Genomic DNA, 15,091 nt, shown 5'->3' with positions numbered 1-15,091 from the left:
TGAATGAGTCAGCCTGAGTAACAAGGTGTAGGAGGAGTAGAGAAATGGCATTCCAAGCAGAGGTTTCAGCTTGAGCAAAGGCCCAGAGGCCTCTGTGGGTACTCAGTGTATTTTTAATAAGCAAATGTCTACATACCTTCAAGTGTTTTGCTTCATTACCGCCTTCAGAAAACACCCAAGATGCCTACTATGCCAGCTGTCAGCCTCCCCCTCAATTTCTCTCCCCTTCTTTTAACCTACAAAAACACTGCCTGCTGATGAGTTGTAAGTCATTTTGCAGAGGAAATTGGGTGTGCAAATCCTGTGATTAGACAAACATCCCTCATTAAAAGTTGTAATCCACTGGCCCTCCGTGTTGACACCTTAATTCTGAACTCTTTAACAGCCTGAGCACACTCACTGGTCCTGAACAACCCCACCTTCTTCATTCCTTCCCAGCCCCCTCCCCTCCTGGCTTGAGTCTCCACCAGAAAATGAGAGTCTTCCAGATGGGGTAACACGGCCTTCTCTTACTTGCAGTGATAATAATGTTTTCTCAGTTTTATTACAGTCTCTTGAGAGTTGGGCTGATTTGCATATTCCCTGACACTTAATTAACGATGTCACCTTCCCAGTGCCTTGAAAACAGTTTGCATTTCTTCTTCCTCCCCAGGCAGGCCTCCAACAGTTACCTCCCACATTTTCTGCTGCAGTCCTTTTTATTACTTTAATGACAAATAATTGGACAGATTCTGAGTAATGAGGGTGAGAGGCAAAGGACTGTTGCAAGGGAGACGGCTGCGAGTTACAAGACACTTTTAGTGGTCTCTAAATCAGACAGACAAGTAGAGTAATGATCATCTTGCCATAATGAGACACAATTAAGAATCACTGCAGCAAATGACAGAGCAGTTCATTGAACAGTAACCTCCTTCTTCACGTTCTCTTTCCCTTTTTTTTTTTTCCAAAGGAGATCGAAGCTTAATTATAGCATTGCCATTCGCAATGCTATTATTAAGATTGTGTCAGCACTTCCAATATAAATTGCATATTTTCAAAGGTTTATTACTTAAACATAGAAACTGGCTCCGTTTTGAAATTTAGGGTGCCAGATCTTAATCTAAGAGAATCAGAATATATAGATTCTCAGTGTTAGAAAAGGCCTTAAAGATGGTCAATTTGTATCTGATCTCTGAATGCTAGTATACATTTGATGAATCAGGGTGTTTTTTTTGCCAATATCTAAGAAAAGGCCCTTTTGTCCAGTGTTTCTCAAACTTCAGCCTGTGTCAGAAGCACCGGCAGGACTTGCTCTAGCAGACTGATGCAAGAACTTGGGGTGGGCAAGGCGGTCGATGCTGTGGGGCTGAGTCTACATTTCTAAAAAGTCCCCAGATGCTGCCACTGCTGCTGGTCCAGGCACCACACTCTGACAACCACTACATTAGTGGGGGATCAGAAACAAAACTCCAAACTACCAAACCACATACCTCAAAGGTTAGGGATGTTAATTTGTATTTAAAAGAGCAGATCCAAAGCCATGTAGGAAACAAACTGTCCCTTTCAGAAACCCACCCCCTAACCCCTCACTCTTTTCCAGTCAGTTCTTTAAAAAATAAGACAAATTAAAAACCAAATATCTACTTGATGAAGCACTACAATTTAAAATGAAATGTTCTTTTCGATTTTACTTTGCAAGTCTCTTTTCTAATAAGCAGAATGTCCTTTGGAATGTTTTCTTCTTCCCTATATAAGCTCCCTTTCTCCAGTGCTACCTGTCTCTCCCAATACAGTATGTTTGAAATGACCCAATCTATAACATTCTCAATTTTAGAGCTATAGCAATGGTAACAGAACATAAATAAGTTTGCCCAAAGTCATGGAGATTTTGTGGTAAAATCTTTCTGGATGCTTATTCTATTTGTACACACTCCATATTTTACAGTATTTATAAGTGGACGGATCCAATGCCATTATACTTAATTTCAGGTCTTCTGTGATTGGTTCATAGCAATTTGGTTTGCTATGGAATAAGACCGGTTAAGGCAATTGGAGAACAATTCATCGTTTGTATCCCAAATCCTTTTAGAAGAATGTAAGATCATAAATAAATAATAACAAAATCATCTCCATCCTCTTGTATTGGAAACCACATTGCAATTAGCCAGGTGCATTATACTGCACATTTAATAAATAATATAAAATAAATTTGGCATAGTGGAAAAATTTAGCAGTAATTCTGTAAACATGTCTGTGAAGGCACACTCATGAGTGAAGGAAAGTAACTTTTATTTCTTCTGGATTTACTAGACCAACCAATTTTTATAGCATTGTGAAGATGCAGCCTAATTCAAGTTAGTGAATTGAAGGGCTTGAATAATACAAAAAAAGTTTTCTTGGTTAACAGCATATATGCGATTCAGATGCCTCAAGTTCAGCATCTTCAGAGCTCTGTGGTTGTGTCATATGTAGAAACACAGAAGTCCCTTACAATGATCTCAGTGATTATACTAGTCAGGACAGGCTGAGTTATGTATGCTGTAGTAACAAAAATCAATAAGCAAACTCTATTGTGAATCCAAGTTACCCTCCAGGGCAGTGTTCCTCCATCTAGCAACTCATTTACCAGGTGGCTTTGATCTTTTTGTTCCAGTATCTCAACTGAGGCCTCCTCAGTCACCTTGGTAGGGGAAGAGAACGCTGGAGAGCTTTGCATTGGCAATTGAAGCTTTAGCCCAATAGAGTCAGTCAGCACTTCTGGTAACATACTGTGTTTCTTAGAACTAGTCTTGTAGCTCTGTCCAGTTCCTCTCACGTGTCCAGGAGGGGAGAGGACTGGATAAATGTAAGGAATATAAGTCACTACCATGGTGATTCAGACAAAATTTCATTTTTTTCAGTAGTCTTATACAAAATTACTTTTACTACCTAGCATCTATCTTTGCTTTCTAATTGCAAGATCTGGTATTTTTATTTGTTGGATCTGGTTGTCTCTGCTCTGCACTTTTATCATTGAAATATAATCATGTGAACATATGTGGCTTACAAAGTACTTTTATATATATTATCTCAGTTATTATAATCTTGCAGTAATATATAGAAAGGTATTGTTATTTCTTTCAGGAAATAGGCTCAGTGAGGCTTAAAAACTTCCTCACATTTTCCTAGTCATGTAAGCGCTGAAGGTAAGACCAAAACCCAGATCTTTTGACTAAAGCCTTATAGTCATTCTACGATACCATACTATTGTCTTTGTTGAAGCTCTCTGTGCATATTCCACTCAAATAAGTAATTTAAAATTATTGTTGTACCCTTAAACATGGAAGATTCTGTATCTGGTTTACTGTAGAGTTCAGAGTGTTTGTGAGTCTGGGGTAGTTTTGTCGTAAGATTGCTGCAGAAATCATTAGTCCATAATTTCTTTAGAAGTCTAAAATGTACACTGCTCTTATTCCATTTTACATGTGCTTTTAAAATTTTGGATTTATTAAATATCTGTAATTATAAGGTCTTGGCTAATGCAGTTCTGATATGTGCCATTTGTACTTCTTTACCAGCAGATTGAGATCTGTCAATTTTTATGGTGTCATTTTATAGTCCTCTTACCCCAGAACTTTAATGCTTTTTACAGAAACTAAACTCCTTGGAATTAGGTGCTTGCATTTTACCAAGGGAGAAAACGAGGCCCAGCAGGAGCCATATTGAAAATTCTCAGCTCCAGATCAGTCATTTTCCCATATTAAAGTGAACTATGAATGCAATTGTAAGGTATATAAATGTTCGTCCACAAAATCCAGTATATAAGAAATGTAACTTTCTTTCCCCTTAAGGCTAAGTATCTCTTACAAGCCCCTGTTTCACTGGGCAGTGGACACCTACCTGCAATAAATTCTGTTGGTGCCCCTACCATATCCCCTCAGCATTCACCGTTTCCATACTTGCCAACAGTGTCTTACTGCTAACTTCTATAACTCTCCACCTGAGGGCTCTCTCTCACCCACGTGGAGGGCAAAATGAAGAGGAGCCCTCAGCCATTATAGAGGCGAGCTGGAGAATAAATACTCTGACTCCCTAGCTTCTCAGGCAGAAAACTCTGAGGTATATTCCACAGTCTCTCCAAAGGTTGCTATTGGGATTGATTCAAAGTTGCCAACAGCAGTAACTTGTTCATTAATGCATGTTTGGTTTCCTGCTCTTCCCTATTTTAGGCCTTCCTGTAATCATCACCCAAATAAGCCTCTTACTTTCAGATCCTTTACTCAGGCTCCATTCTAGAGGGACTAGTCTAAGACACTCACCCTCCCAATGTTCCCAGCACTACGTCTAACTCCACTGGCTCTCAGAACGCCGCACAAGTGGAGGGACGACTATTACGTGGGACTGGGAACCACAAGGTGAAAGCAGAAGCGGCCTGCTCGTCATTACCCTCAGAGACCTGGGGGTATTTGTGCTTTCTCACAGCTTCATACTGCCCGTCTGGTGGTCCTAGTTCTTAGCTGCGGAGGTACTCCACCAGAGGACACAGCTGGAATCTCACTCAGTTTAAAGTTAAGGCTGTTACGTGGTCACTCATGCAAGTAGCAGACCAGTAGGCACAGAAAAAAATTACCAAACTGGCAGTGAGAATCTTCTCTGAGCATTGTAAGAGGTAGGAGTGCGCTACAAAGTGGGGCAGGGAAGAATATGTTTGGTATTAAGGTAATTCACTTAAGCTGAGAATAAGAATACCAAGAGATGCCTAACTGTAAATGGGCAGTTACAGCAACCATGACCTTACAAAGGCCTGACATCCCTTAGTGAAGAGGAGCTGGGTCCTCCCATCAGATAAGCTACCTAAAGTACCAGAAATTGATGGTAAAGGATGGAAATAGTAATGCCAGTTATGATCAGGGTCTAATTGTAACACCAAGTACTGTATAGTTTGACCCCCAAATTCCCTCTTATAAGTTCCCCCAGGGATTATGACCATAGAATCCTGGAGGGAAGTGTGCTTGGGTACTGGATAGACTGAATGGAATGTGAGAAATAAGTGAATTTGGGTAGTCCATGGGGTGAACTGTGTTAGACATTGTTTTGGTGCCCCACCCAATCCCTTTCAGCAGGCCATTATGAATGTTGGCTGTAACAGCTCATAGATGACCGTCTACACTGCAGAAATTGCTTTTATTTGATAGGTTCTTAAGTATCAGCTCCATCCCAAGGAAGGGCCATAGCTGATGGCTGAGTGATAAGGACTTGCCTCTAGGGAATACAACTCTGTGGTACAATTTATGTTCCACATCCTTGCTCAGTTCTTACCCTTTCTCTATCCTGCTTCACTCCCTCCCTTACAGGATATTTTCTCAAGAGAACTCCCTCAATTGATCACACATATTTAAAATCTCTGTCACAGAGCATGCTTCAAGGGAATTTGACCTAAGATATTTAATTACACAAGGTAGGTTATTTTCTGAGATTTGTATAATTTTATAATGAAAAAAGGCTTTTTCTCATTTTCTCAAAAGACAGGATAAGTCAAAGTTATGATTTATAAGGGTTTCTTTCATATAATATTTTATAATCAGTCATATTCAAGGTCATATTTGAAATGTCTTCTGTTCTTGGCTAACTATGGCCCTGCTATATGAAAACTTTAGCCAAAATAACTTCCCAGAATAGTTTTACATTTGAAAGGTAGGTTTGAGGCCATCTTGGTTGGAGATGAGAATTGGAAATAGTCAAAGACTGTAATGCACTCTGCTGGTGTTAAAATAAAAGAATGAAAAGTAGAGTGAGTACTTGGAAACCTTTTGTGTGCAAAAACTGTCTATCTTTCTGTCTGCCTTTTCTGTCTATCTGTCTCTGCCTATTTACCCATTTGTCTTGTTTTGCATGAATTTATATCCATAAAAGCTCTTTCTTCTTAAGCCAACATAACTATCTATTACAAGTATGAAAAAGCATAATCTATACCATGAAAAAACACTGAGCTACAGAATTTTAAGAAAGTACCTCAGTATCATAGTTTAGGGTTGGTAATTAGGGCAGTACTGATTGGGTGGGCTGTTCCTTCTCAATTCTTTTCAGTGCAATCTTTCTCAATTCAATTTCAGCCACAATAGCTTGGTTTTATTCTGTTGCATTTACTGGGCCAGTCAATGTTTGGTCCTGACAACCTCTCTAGTCCCATTCCTTGGCACTGTTGATTTGTATGCAGTGCTCCATCCATTTTTTGAAAAATTTTCAATACACTTTTCAGAAGGTGCCCTGCTATCTTCATCTTTGAACTTCACACAGGTCATTTGCCCCCTCTGCCTGATGCTTTCTTCCCTACCCACATTTTTGCATGACCAACTGTACTCATTCAACAAATATCCCACCCACTAGGGAATTTCTGATTACCTGTAGATCCCGTTGCATTTTGCCTATCTAGATCCTTATCTTTCAATTCATCTTTTTGCTTTTTGAGCTGTTTGCTGATGTGAAGGAATATATATTCAGTTCTGTATACATACTGCCTGACAGAGCACACATCTGAATTTTAATTAATCAAATTCCCACAGTTTCAAAAGGGCAGACATAAAACACTTTTACTGCTTAATATGGATGTGTAACCTACCTATCTCATCAAAATTTTTTTTCTTTTATTTTCCCACATTGTCTGATGTCGATAGATTGATTGTTAACAATACAGTGGAAATCAATGTGAGCTTACTGCATGGGAAATTTGCAAGTTATCTTGTAAACTATGCAGGATTTCATACAGTTGATGAAAGTGATTTTGAAGAACTACTAGATTCAATTCAAAGCCACTGAAAAACATGGCAGTTCAAATGAAGAATAAAGAAGATAAGCTTGCAAAGATGGCTCTATTGGTACTTCAAGCAAGAATAATTAGTATGATAAATATTATAAAAGATATGAAATATTGATAGTATGTTTATTATATCTCTAGACATTTTTTTGCTTCCTAAGAAAAACTAATTCTAGCTTATAGATGCAATTCTCAGCTAAATTTTATTAGTGGTAAAAGATAAATACCCTTTTTTTCTATAGTTTTAAGCTTCATTTTCAAAGTGCTGGCCCAGTCAAAACACTTTTTTCACTTTTCACCATGAGATTTTTGGTTCCCACTTGAAGTGGATTTCTTTTAAGTGGTCGTCTTTTTTGGGTACTGATTATCCTCATACAGTGAGAGTCTCTTATAGTTTCAGGGACAAAACTAGAACTAAAGTATAGCAATTATAGGTGGATGACTAAGAGACTTTTGAGAATGAAAGGGTACAGACTTAATAGTCATATCAGGATGATATATATAACCTAGAACTGCTCTGGGCAAACCAAAGCACACAGCCATCCTTATTTTAGGGAGTTCTGTGTGTTTAACTAACTCTTTATGGAAGAAATATTTCCTGGTGGTATGAGCAATCTCATACTCTCTAAATAAGGAGAAGACTATGATCACCTCAATTAAGGCAGAAAAAACATTTATCAAAATTCAGTGCACATTATTAGTATAAATTTTTTAGTAAGTTAGGAACAGAGGGGAACTACCTCAGCTTGATAAAAAATATTTATAAAAAATCTAGAATTAATATAGCCAGAGACAATGTTTTCCTTCTAAGATAAAGAATAGGCAAAGATGTTCTCTTACCATTCTTATTCAACATAGTACTGGAAGTTCTAACTATTGTAATGAAACAAGATGAAGTAAAAGGTATACAGATTGGAAAGAAAGAGATAAAATTGTCTCTTTTTGTAGATGACATGATAGTCTATATGTATAATTTCAAAGAATCTATAAAAGAACAACTAGAACTAATAACTAAGTTCAGCAAGGCCACAGTACACAAGATCAACACACACAAAATCAATCCCATTTCTACATACTACAAGAAACATTTAGAAACTTAAATAAAAAGGACAATACCATTTACAACCACTTCAAAGAAATTGAAATATTTAGATGTACACTTAACATATAGGATCTGTGTGCTGAAAATTACAAAATGCTGATAAAAGAAATCAAGGAAGACCTAAATAAATGGAGAGACATGCAGCGCTTATGAACTGGAAGACTTGACATAGTAAAGATGTAGTTCTCCCCAGATTGATCTGTCAGACTTTCTACACACAGAGACAGGCTTCTAAAATTTATATGGAAAGGCACAAGCCCCAGCATAGCTAAAACAACCTTGACGAAGAAGGAAAAAGTAGGAGGAGTCACTTCATCACATATTAAGGCTTAGTATATAGCTACAAAACCAAGACATCATGGTATCAACAATCAATGGAACAGAAAAGAGCACCCAGAAATAGACCCACGCAAATATGCCAAATTGCTTTTGGCAAAGAACCAAGAGTAATTCAGTAAAGGAGGGAGAGCCTTTTCAACAAATGGCACTGAAGCAATTGGACATTTGTAGGCAAAAAAATTAAACCTTGACTAAAACCTCATACCTTTTACAAAAATTAACTCAAATGAATCATAGACTCAATTGTAAAATGTAAGTCTATAAAAGTTTTAGAAAATAAAAACATAGGTTATAATCTTCAGGATCTAAGGATAGGCACAGATTTCTTATACGTGACACCAAAAGCATGAAAAGAGAGAAAAGGAAAAAATTGATAAATTAGAATTCATCAAAATTAAAATTTTTGCTCTGCCAAAGCTCATGTAAAGAGGCTGGAAAGGCAATCTACAGATTGGGAGAAAATTTTTGTAAACCACATATCCAATAAAAACTAATAGTCTAGTTCTTTTTATAGTCTAGAACTCCCAAAACTTAGCAGAAAAAAACAAAGAACCCAGTGAGAAAATGGGTGGAAGATATATAGAGACATTTCACTGACAAGGCTATACAAATGGTAAATAAGCATATGAAAAGATACTCAATAGCTATGAAGGAAATGCAGATTAAAAGTACAATGAGACATCACTACACACATTTCACAGTGGCTAAAATAAGAAAATAATGACAACCTAGAATGCTGGTGAAGATGTGGAGAAACCAGATCCCTTGTACACTGGTGGTGGGAACGTTTAATAACACAGCTACTTTGTAATAGTGGCAAGAGTTCCTTATGAAACCAAATATGCAAACATCATACAACCCAGCAATTGTGCTCTTGGGTATTTATCCCAGAGAAATAAACATGTACATTCACACAAAATCTGTAAGTGAACGTTCATAGCAGCTTTATTCATAATAGCCCAAAACTGGAAACAGCCCAGATGTCCTTCAGCTGGTTAAGTAGTTAAACTGTGTTACACACACATTGTGGAATACCCCTCAAAAATAAAAAGGAACAAAATATTAATATACATAACAACTTAGTGTGAATTATCTGGAAAATCATCCAAGTGGAAAAAAAGCAAATCCCCAAGTTACCGAACATATGATTTAATGTATATAGCATTTTAAAATGACAAAATTATTGAAATAGAGAACAGATTAATGGTTGTCAAATGGAGATGAAGGGAGTTGGAAGGGCAGTGGGAGGTTATAAAAAGGCAACACGAAGGATCCTTGTGGTAATAGAACTACTCAGTACCTTGGCTATGGTAAAGGATACACAAACCTGCAAAAATGATAAAGTTGTATAGAACTAAATACACACATATACACATAAATGAGTCCAAGTAACATTAGGGAAATCTCAATAAGATCAGGGGATTGTCAATATCCTGATTGTGATATTATGCTATAGTTTTGCCAATTTGGTGGGGGGGCTGAGTAAAGTATGCTTGGGATTTCTGTGTATTATTTCTTACAACTGCATATGAATCCCAATTATCTCAATAAATATTTCAATTAAAAAAACTTGAAAAATGTGATTGGTTTTCCTCAGAGAATCAAAATGGGATGTCACCTATAAAACAAGAATAAGTTGCTAAGAAATGAACAATAAGAGAAGACACAATACTCTTGGAAATGGAAAACATGATTGCCATAATTACACATTTAACAGAAAATTTGGAAGATTCCAGAATGTAGAGCAAAAAGAAAAAGAGAAAGAAAATACTAGGGGAATAGTAAAAGATACAGAGCTTGGTCCAGGAGTTCAAACCTCTTTCTAATAGGATATCCAGAGAGAGAGAAAGCAGAGGGAATGTAGAGGAAAATATTAAAGAAATAAGAGAGAAAAAAGTCTTAAGCTGTGGAGAGCGAGGAATCTCTGCAGTAAGAGTCCAGTAACCAACAAGGAGGATGAATTAAAAAAAAAAAAAAACCCAAAATTGAACAACAACAACAAAAAAAACCCTACCCACGTTGAGTCACATTCCGAACAAAACCGAATCAGTCTGAACATGCAAGAACAATGGAAGTTTACTTCATATTTACCATATCTGAAAAAATTACCTGAGGATATACTCCAGCACCCAAAGGAGGGAACTTGTTGAAATCATGAATTCAATAAAATGAAATACTAAGATAGTAGCTGAAGTAGTTGGCATACAAAGAAGAAAGTCCAAGTTAGAACAAGGGGTTAGTGGGATCCAATGGGATCAACTATCTTCAAAAGATAGGGATGTATATCAAGTAAAAGAGGAAAGTTTGCAAAACATTTGGCATATGATGAAGGTATAAATTTTTCTTTCAACTATAAAAAAGAGAAAGGTAATAAGAAATGCCAGGGAAAAAATACAACTCATGGCCCAAATACAAAAAAACCCAACTAACAATGGTTTTGATTTATTGTTAGAGAAAGGAGAAATTTGCCAGTGACTTCAAATATAGTAGGATCATTGTGATTCAAATGATGGAGGAAAATGTGATGTCATAGGAAGTGTAGACAAAGACGTTTAACTCTAGCATGTTCTTGGACTTCACAGCATGTTCTTGGACTTCACAATAGCAATATTTATATAGTTACAATCATGCTAGGATATTTAGTGGTTATAAACTTTTGCGATTAACCTGTAGTCAAACCAAGAGCTGCAATTATTAAATGTTTAAAATAGATTGGGAGGTGGGAGGATGGAGTGAGAGGGAGTGGGAAGGATAAATGCACTTAAAATTCTTATTTTTACAGATTTGAGGATTCAATCTATATTTTTTAAAATGTATAAAACATTAAATCAGGGGCTACATATTTCATTTGCAGTTTCAAAAGTAACTATTAGGAACACTAAAAATACTGCTACAACCATTAAAAATTGAGAGAAGGGAAAGAAGGTGTGGGAGACATTAGAGGGTATCCTTTTCAATCATATCAGGAAGTTAAACTGATATAAAGTATGCATATCAAAACTTAGCCCTAAAAAGAAATTATTCAGATCCATGTTGAACTCTCAAAAAAACCTAGAGACAGAAGTAAACACGATTGCCCTTGGAGAGAGGAGTAGAAAGTTGTGAGATGACAGACTCTCACTGTATTTTACACACCAGTCTATTCTATTTGATTTTCCACTACATGCATACATTACATTAATCAAGGGAAAAAAAATATACAAGATTCACTAGCTGTAACCTCATGAGAAGCCCTGACCCAGTATTCTGCAAAGCGATGTAAAGCAATACAAGGGGTGCACTCTCAGGAAACATCTGCCACTGTGGTGAAATGTTGAGACGGGAACAATAAAAGCTACAAATGAGAATCGCAACCCAAACACCACATGTAGGAACATCTGTGTTAATTCTGACAAATCCTGCTGGTCACGGTTTGACCTCATCCATCACTGAAAAACACCTAACTCGATCAGGGAAAAACAGCCTTCCATTGGAGATACTGATTCCATCTTATCAACATAGGTCCACGCACATATTGACTACATGATGGAGATTAGATATTGCTGGGGTAATTTCAGTGTGATTGCTCTGACAGTCCCAAAGGGCTCAACATTCATAATGGCTAGTTATTCTATTTATGTTCTACATCAACTCTCATGAGAGACTAGCTTAAATGATTTCTGCTCTGATGCATATACATGGTAAATTAGATTTCTAGAACATATTCATCTGTTTTTAGGCATCCTTTTAAATACATCTATTTACATTTGCAGATTCTACCTCTGTCATGGTTGCCTTCAACTCTTTCACTTCCTGCGAGAAGCTGTGAGAGACGGCAGCCTGTCTGGTCTTGGCAGCCTCCCTGATGGCTGTTCACGGAGTGGGGTCCTCAGAGCTGACTGCAGGCCCCTGGGAGCAGAGTGGGTCCTGGTTCTGGGCCGGCTGGGCTCTGGGGTTTAAAGCAACCTCAAGAAGCACAGTAGGTGGAGCTCAGGTGCCACGGTACACCCTGCCTGTGGAGGGAGCGGCTTGCTGCTGCTTTTAACCAAACAGCCGCCTCCACTGACCCTTTCCATGCAGGGGGCTTGTCTCTGAGCTGGCAGGCACACAGATGTGAATCATTACGAGAAGAGAGCAATTCCTAGGGGGAAGGCTTTTGGGCCATCCTGTCAGAAGATCAGCAAAGGCTCCCTTGGAAGCTGCTCTTAGGAGGATTTGAGGGTCATTTGGGGGAAACTACACAAGTGAAAACGGGCTTCTGGCAGCATTTACCATACCCTCCTCCCTCTCAGGAATAGACATTTATACTGTATTTTGATTAATCTGCCAAGTTATAGATCTGCAAGCTTTGTGTCTTTAGGAGTGCTTTTTGTTTTAAGTGCATGAGTCTGGATTCAAATTGCCCTGGTGTAACCACTGACTCGACCACTTAACGAGCTTGTACAGGTGAATTAACTTCTAGGTGCTAGTGGCCACATCTGTTAAACGGGATAATGATGATAATACCCTCCCTACGGACTGCTGCAAGTGCAGGAGGCAGCCTGAGTGCCGGATGCTGGTAAATACTCAGAAATTAATAGCGATGATTATTTTTTTCCACAAAACTTACACCAGGCACAGAAGGTGTGACAAGAATATCTTGAGATTGCAAGTTGAAAATGGAGACTTGGAAGTGGGAAAATGGTGAGAAAATAACTTTTCATATAAATCCTTGGGGTTTCTTTTCTGGACTTTGCTGTATATGACACTTCCAGTCATCAGCCGTCTACATTGCCTCAAGGAGAATTAAGAGTGGCAGAAATATAAAGAGAAAGGAAAGCAAATTAATGTTCCATCTTGGTCTTCCAAAATAATGTGATGCCAGCCTCAGAAATCTACTTGGACAGCCAAACTTTCCATTTTCAAGAGCTGATTTTGTGAAGAGAGGGAGAGAAAAAAGCTCTTAAGACCCCCAAGCATAATGCCGAAGAGGAGGCAAGGAATCAAGTTTGTGCTGTAACAATGGATTGCAGACAATGAACTCCCTCCCCAGCAAGACTGGACAAGATTAGGGAGACCACATAACTTAATGTCCAAATGGGTCACTGTTGAGAGTGAAAAAGAGCCTTATTATACCATTTGCAGCAGCATAGATGGAACTGGAGATTGTCATTCTAAGTGAAGTAAGCCAGAAAGAGAAAGAAAAATACCATACGATATCACTTACATGTGGAATCTTAAAAAAAAAAAGACAAATGAACTTATTTACAAAACAGAAACAGACTCACAGACAGAAAACAAACTTATGGTTATCAGAAGGGAAAGAGGGTAGGAAGAGATAAATTGGGAGTTCGAGATTTGCAGATACTGTTATATCTAAAATGGATAAACAACAGGTTTATAGCACAGGGAACTATATTCAATATCTTGTAGTAACCTATAATGAAAAAGAATATGAAAACAAACGTGTATGTATATGTATGACTGAACTATTTATTATGTTGTACACCAGAAAATACCACAACATTGTAAACTGACTATACATCAGTAAAAAGCGGGGGGCATTATTATTCATTATGCTGGGACCAAATGAGCAAGTCAGGACATGACCCAGGCAAATCAGGGCATGTGGCCGCCGCAGCCAAGGTGCATTGGGCTGAGAAAGGGGAAGAAGAGCTGGATGGTGGGGGAAAGCAGCATCAGCAGAGAGAGCTCAATACCATCTCTTGCCAGGACCAGAGAGCTGTAGGGTATCAGCTAGGACCGGGAGCCCATTCATCAACATGAGAGTACATCCCACTCATCACCTGCCTCATAAACAACATGGCCCTCTGCGGGGAGCCCTCTACCTGTACCTGCCAGTGTATTGCCTGTGTATCGTCCAGCAGAAGTGATGTCCATGCCTCCTATAGACTTTGCTGAGCCACGTTCAAACTTCCCTGCATGGAACTCTCTTTTTCAATAGCCCAGAAGCCTTTTTCAATATTCAGAAGCCTCCAGGAACAGAGAAAGGTGGATGGGGGAGTCCCCAGCATCCATAGTTGGGTAGAAGTAGTGTTGGAACCCACCTCCTATTACAATAGATTCTAGCTGAGTTTCTTCAGCAGTGGCAAACAGCCTGGGAGGATGATGGTGGGAGATGAGAAGATACAGCTTGGGGACGGGGTGGGGTGGGGGACTGAAATCTACCAGAAAAATCTTAATGTCAGTTTTCCCAGCCCCACGAGAAATGCAGCTAATTCCCTAGAGATGAACATAAAAGTTACATGTTGGTGGTTTTATTTTGGTATCAACATTGTAGGAGTCTTAATTTGACCTAAAAGGTATTTCTTACTAGACCAATAAGAATATTAATGTTCACAATCACCTACTCTTGTAACTACCAGGAACCTTTGGGAAAACATTTCTTAGAGTGAATTATGTATTTATATGTAAAATATCAGAAGACATCCTTATGGCCATAACTTTTGGGTGTTTTCAAACTGGATTATAGTAAGACAATGTATTTTATTCAGCAGATTTGTTTTAATCTAATTATGTAGGTGAATAAAAATTACAGCATGCTGGTGCATCTAATGTAAGTTATCTATTATTCACACCACATTTACTTTTAATATTCATGCAGATTCCCTTTGACATAACCTACTGTGTCACAGTTAATCCAATAAAGATAAAATATAGCTCAGCAAAACACCAGTCGATTCCAGCTTTCTGGTAATTATTAAAGACTATTTCACACTGGTTCCTTCAATCAATGTATTTCCCCTTGGATATGATGGCTTCTCCTCTTTGAAGCTTTCAATCCTCCCGATGGATTCAGAGGAATACTCAGGCCCCTTTTCAGTCTCTGGTCTCAGAGGCAGTTCAAAGAGCACAACAAGGCTTCACAGGTTTATCCTCAAAGGCTGACACTGTCTGTT

At 38.2% G+C, this 15,091-nt stretch overlaps 1 pseudogene; it reads left to right on the top strand.

Annotated features, from left to right (window-relative positions):
* Nucleotides 1-3,688: 3,688 nt before the first annotated feature.
* Nucleotides 3,689-15,091, top strand: part of LOC123616262 (small ribosomal subunit protein eS6-like) — a 29,271-nt pseudogene continuing 17,868 nt past the window's right edge.

The sequence above is a fragment of the Camelus bactrianus genome, chromosome 4 (assembly GCF_048773025.1).
Source record: "Camelus bactrianus isolate YW-2024 breed Bactrian camel chromosome 4, ASM4877302v1, whole genome shotgun sequence".
Taxonomy (NCBI): Eukaryota; Metazoa; Chordata; class Mammalia; order Artiodactyla; family Camelidae; genus Camelus; species Camelus bactrianus.
Note: the sequence above shows the minus strand (reverse complement) of the source record. Positions and strands in the feature narration are given on the sequence as shown.